Genomic DNA, 6,000 nt, shown 5'->3' on the forward strand with positions numbered 1-6,000 from the left:
TAGGAGAATGTCGACACCACATCTAAAGTGTTTGTGATTCTGTGGCACACCGAGCCGGAGGACTAGTCCGTGTCTCGTTTTCTGAAGGTCAATAATATGTATTGAAGCAGCTCCTCACACTGACTTTTGGAATAATTCAATATTTTCCCGATTTCATTTTGAAAGAAAAAAAAAAAATGTAGATTTTGCAGACTGCAATACATTTAGAACCAGTATTGAGATCATCACGGGAAACAGAAACTTCTGTCACAATCTCATGAAAAGTCACTTTTATAAGCCCAGATCTGTCTTTCTCCTGGAAGTAAAGTATTAAAAAAATAGGATCATTAGCACATCCATCGATCCTATATTCAGTCACAATGCTGTCATACAACATGTGTCATTTTATATAATATATCCGCATCTATACATTCCTCCTGCGTCATGTCCTTCCTGTGGGTGTTTGCTGTTTTATAAAGTCAGAAACCTACTAGATTCTTGCCCATCTTAAATGTTCTTTCCACTCCCCACATTTTCAATTATGTACAAATTGAAATGAATTATTGGATAACAAGCACTGAGAACTAATGTTCCATTTTGGCGGAAAAAAAAGAAGGAGATAATTACAGTACAAGTCGAGTGTGAATAGATTTATTCTCTAAATTACGCTGCTGACTTTCTCTTCCCTTTGAAATGAAAACATGTTTATATAGAATATCAGTTTTCTGCGGCGTGAATCTTATACAAATATTGATGTTATGACTGATTCCTGTGTTGTGTTTTGACTGAAAGGACAATCATTTAAAGCTCTGCGTCTCATATCATTTGGAAAATGGCACTTTCACTGTGACCTCTCAAATATTCACATATGCCGTGGAATTAAAATTATGTTTAATTGCTTCAAGGCCCCTACTGTGTTCTGCCACAAAACCTCCCCACACATCCCCACCAGCAGCCTGCGCTGTGTACACCAGCTAGGACGGAGTGATGGATTCATGCTGGTTGTGCCCTGTCATCAACATTTAAATTTTTTAATATGAAGTGATTTAACCAGGCAAAGCTAATGTTCCCACTCTTCAGTTATCCAATTTTAGTGATTATCTTTGATTCTCGAAGGTAATTACAGTTTTTTATGTGATTCACCTTAAAAAATAATAATAATAATTGTAAAAGTAAATTTTCTGCCTTTGTGCCAAAGCACTGCGAGACCTTTTTTTCCACGGCCAAACATTTTGCCGTGTCACTTCAGGGAAAACACAGGTGTGACTATTATAACTAATCATGGCAGCAGTCCATTCAGGTGTTCCACTTTCGGGACCCTGGTATTGTGCATGCTGGCTTACTGGGACACTTCAATGGAATGAGGCCATCATTAACATTATTAGTTGCACCTGTGCTATTCTTGCTATGACAAGTAAAAATGAGGTCTTTGCATACAAAGTCAATACGCAGACTGCAGGTCCAGATCCGGACAGCAAAACAATTTAGTCTGGACCAGGAACAACATTTTTCAGCAAACTGATCCAGACCGCTTTCGAACGGTCGTCGCTATCACATCGCTCTCGCCTGTCGTTATTCAGCCACAGTTAGCAAGGCTGTTGTCAGATCAGATGTAGAAGCTCCAGGTAGAAACAGAAAAACCGTCATACTCAAACTAGCCGATACACAAAAAAGAAAGAAAGCTTACAATGAAAACCGTGCGTTTAGGGATGATGGGCTAAGGTGTACGCGTTTGTTTTGCCCGAGGGTAGCATGAGTCCTACGCCAACACAAGAGGCCCTTTTTCCGAAACTGAACTAATGAAAGAGTGCATGAGTGACCTGATCGGTGCAACGCCCCGGTCTGATGTATCACCACATAACGCGCCCTGTTTTCCGTGTGCTAGTCTGGGTGGAATGCACTCAAAAGTCACGACGACCGCGATGAGACACATTTCTGACAGAGGTCGGTGCAACTTTTGATGATTTGCTCCGACACAAAAATGTCAGGGTGCTCTGCAAAGGCAGGGCACTGGAGCGTTGTTTTGGGGCCATTCGCACAATGCTTTCGAACCCTTTCTGTCTGAGCATTAAAAAAACAAGACGCAAAATCTCAAATTTGTGTCCTGCACAATAAAAATAAAATGAAATCTGCCGGATGTAACATCCCACCACAGTGGCTTTAAAGCTTCAGGGTAGAAACAACACAGTGGCCTCATGTCTGTGCTGTGTGCTTTTCACAGGAAGCTGGAGGTGTTTAAACTTGACATACAGGAGGTCGTGCTGCACTTTCCAAAGTTTTTTGGAACAAACCCTACCTTGAGCTGATTAAAACATTTCCATACCCGCTTTGAGGACTTCTGCTTGGGAAAAAGAAGTTCTGCTGTGCATTGCAAACCCATTTATTGTCAGAAACGTCACTGAATTCTCAATTGAAGGACAGAGAATCTGCCCCTGGGTCAATACAGCTCCTCTGCAGGCTCCTTCGCATCCTCACCGTGTTTGCTTCAACATAGTGCTGCCAATCAGCACATCAGCATATTGTTTTAGACAATACTCTGCAGCAGACTCACTCATGAACTCTTCTCCGCCTGGCCAAGACACCTTTCCCTGCGTAATTACAACTGGACATTTTTTATGAAAGCTCTGATATATCCGACTTGGCACCTAATAATAATACGAAAGTGCCTGAAAACCGAACAAACGGACTCCTCCATATTGTGCCTGTCAATCAACATAATTGATATTCAATGAATATAATAGTATGTTGTCAGTTGGCTCTCACACAGCCAAGTCGTAAACACGGGAACATTTCACCGTTACAACCATCCATCCCATATGATGTGAACGGGGCATCGGGTCGAAGGGGGATGGAGCTGTGCCGGGAATTCCTCGAGGTCGCCAGCCTCCGTATACCACGAAGGGTGTAATTTGTCCCACCGTAGGGGATGGGGAAAAAAGGCAGGCAGGGAGATGTCAGTCAAGCAGTCGCACACGCCCCAAACAGTCACCGGGCTTTAACAGCGTGCAGCAGCAGCTCAGTACAGAGGAATGATGTCTCTGTACTTTTGAGGAAATTGACAGCAAAAAATGGGTAAAAGCTCTCCACATAATAAAAAAATACAGGAATATATTCCCTTTTACATGACAAGGGAAAATATATGATCTTTTTTATTAAAATGACAATAATAGCCTGACTAATAGGGAACGCTGTAAATGGCTTCCCTTGACTTGCAAGAGAAAATGGCACCAGTAGGTGCTAAAGTTAAACTAGAAACACGCCTGTCCTATTAAGCTTTCCTAATGCAGAAAAATCTGCAGATTAAGCCCTGAGTCCCTCCTAGCTTTAGCCCAGTTCAAGCTATTTGAATTAATGCACACATATTTGAGACATTAAGCCCAGAGTGTCGATTTCAAATTGGTTAATCATTACACCCTTAGTTATCAGCTGACAGGAGTGGATTCCAGCAGCGTGGCTTCGCAGCTGGTGTACAGTACTACCGCTTTATTTCCTTTATTCTTACCCGCCTCTGAGCTGGAACATGTCTGACTGGTCTCTTCTGACTTCTGTCATCAGTAAGGCATTGTCACCCACAGGAAAGCTGCGGCTAGAGAGATCTTTTTTTTTTATCCAGTGCTCTGGTCTTTAGGAATAAAATGTAAACACCAAGTGTGTGTTCACAAAGTGCAACGGTTTGGACCCTGACACCAACTTTAGTGTTAAGAGATGAGCAACGTTTTATTTAGATGTGCTTTATCTATTTTCTGTAGTTATTCATTTATATGACATCGGTTTTTTCAGCTATGTTTCTTACGGTTGAAATGATAACTAAATGTGAAACTTGCACTAATTATTATTATAATTATGGCTTGAAGCAGTAGTGATCTTACCGATTAAACTAAAATTACACTAATACCAGGCATGTATATATATAATATACATATAATATATACATATATATATTTAATATATTTAATATTTATGATGACGGTGAATACGAATGAGGGAGAAAATGACAAGAGTAAGAATTGAGAACAAGGTCGAGGGTGATGGAACAGCAGCATCTATCATTCATCAATGTCCCGATCATGTCCGATTGGCTAATGAGTTATTGTTAATTATTCAATAATTATAACTTAACCACCTTTCCACCACTAAGACTGAATAAAAAGATACAAAAAGGATTGCTGTAGTTGCTATGTGTCACTGAACTCACTAAAACCATTCTGAAATGTTTGTTTACAGTTCCTAGCATCATGAAGCATCTCATCTGTTGTCTTCTATTACTCTTTTTTGTTTGTTTTGGTTTCCACCACCCAGCATCTGTGGAACCAGATCATTATATAGCTGATAGCATATACTGTAGTCTGGGGAGACCTTAATAGGACTAGTTTGGGCTTGTGCGGACTCCCGCTGCACTGTACCTGTGCAGCCTGGAAGAGGAAATAATCTGTTTACTGCCCTCACCGATCACACACACACACACCTGGCCCCCTCGTAGTCCCCGGGTCCGCACAGGAGATTTGGCGGCGGGCCTGTCACTCAGGCTGCACCCACAGTCCTGCGCGGCCTCTCCTGTCAGTCACACTCAGCCTGCGCGTGCAATGCAGTCTGACGTCGGAGGCAGACAGGCCGCCAGTCGATGGTGGTGCGCGGTAAACAAATGTAGCAGTGTCTAAATTCATCGAATGTCACCGGTTCCTAATACAAGGCAGCTCCAAATTTCATAGCCGAACTTTTTATTACCCCCAACTTCCTGACTTCGTGCAGACAGAAGAGGGAAAGGAGGATGAAAAGCGAAAGAGGAAGATGAGAGACAAACACGATTGGAGCAGATTCCTGGCCGCAATCCGACAGATGATGTGAGGACTGTTATTCTCAGCGTACGTGCCCCATCTACGTGAGAACACGCTGCATCGCCGTCTTTGTACAGTAATAGAATATTCTGTCCCGCGACTCCCCCTGTTCACACACGACCAGGTATTTTATACTCTTTGACTCACTTCACAGGCTCCGTGGCCATTGTACTCCGACTAACCAGCTCTTATAAAGGCTCTGGAGATCTCTGCCTGGAGCCCCCTTGGTTCCCTGTCATCCATCTGCCACAGCCCACACTCATCCTCCTCCCCGCACCCTCTTACCAATGGTAATGAGTGGTAGACTTCACAGAGAAATCCGTCCATTACTTTTATATTCTTTTTTTTTTTTTTTTTGAAGCTTCGGCTCTGTGATTCTCCGGCATTGATCTTGTCTCGTGTCCTCTAGTGAGCTCCTCGCTCCAAATTAGAGCCTTCCTTCTTTTTCTCCACTCCCCTCCTTCTCTTTTCCTTTCCTTCCTTCCTTCCTTTGAATCTGCTATGAATCATGCCCGTGCCCCAGTGTTGACATAGCGGCAGTAGTCCTGCCGTGACACATAACATTATTACATATTGCTATATAGTAATCCGTCATTTTTGATTTAGCCAACAATGTTGCAGCTCTGTCAAGCACGCCACCGTTGTCCAAGTTCATAGTCTCTCTCCATAGCGTAAACTGCAGGGATTATCTCGTGTCCTTCAAACACTCACTTATGAATACAAGATCTGGGGCATTGTGTAGAGTTGGCTCCACATGCACAACTGCAGTCAATTAGCTCGGTAAATAAAAGGGCCTTGCTCCATTTAGGATGGATCCCATGTCTGACATGAAAGAGGCGTCGGTCCCGCAGGGCCCAACAGCCTTGGCTCGCATCTCTGGACTCCTGTTCACAACATGAAGGGCTACTTTTCCTTTTCTTTTCTTCTTTACACAAACATCTGATAAATAATTTTTGTGTGTATGTAAAAAGAGAAAAAGTGACTGTCTGCGTTTCGTGTCTATATTTGGACAGCAGAGTTCAGAGAGTGACTCCAGTGATTGGGAGTTTGGTTGTTGTTTGCCATGTGCAGGTCTTATCTGTTATTTGTTGACTGGTCCCCAGACAGCTGATATCCACAGAGAAGTGTGTGTGTGTGTATGTGTGTGTGTGTGTGTGTGTGTGTGTGTGTGTGTGTGTGTGTGTGT

General features: G+C 42.8%; 1 protein-coding gene across 1 annotated transcript in view; it reads left to right on the forward strand.

Annotated features, from left to right (window-relative positions):
- tenm1 (teneurin transmembrane protein 1) overlaps positions 1 to 6,000 on the forward strand; it is a 174,446-nt gene that overhangs the window by 134,659 nt on the left and 33,787 nt on the right.

Source organism: Anarrhichthys ocellatus, unplaced genomic scaffold, assembly GCF_004355925.1.
Source record: "Anarrhichthys ocellatus isolate YVR2014 unplaced genomic scaffold, GSC_Weel_1.0 scaffold19, whole genome shotgun sequence".
Taxonomy (NCBI): domain Eukaryota; kingdom Metazoa; phylum Chordata; class Actinopteri; order Perciformes; family Anarhichadidae; genus Anarrhichthys; species Anarrhichthys ocellatus.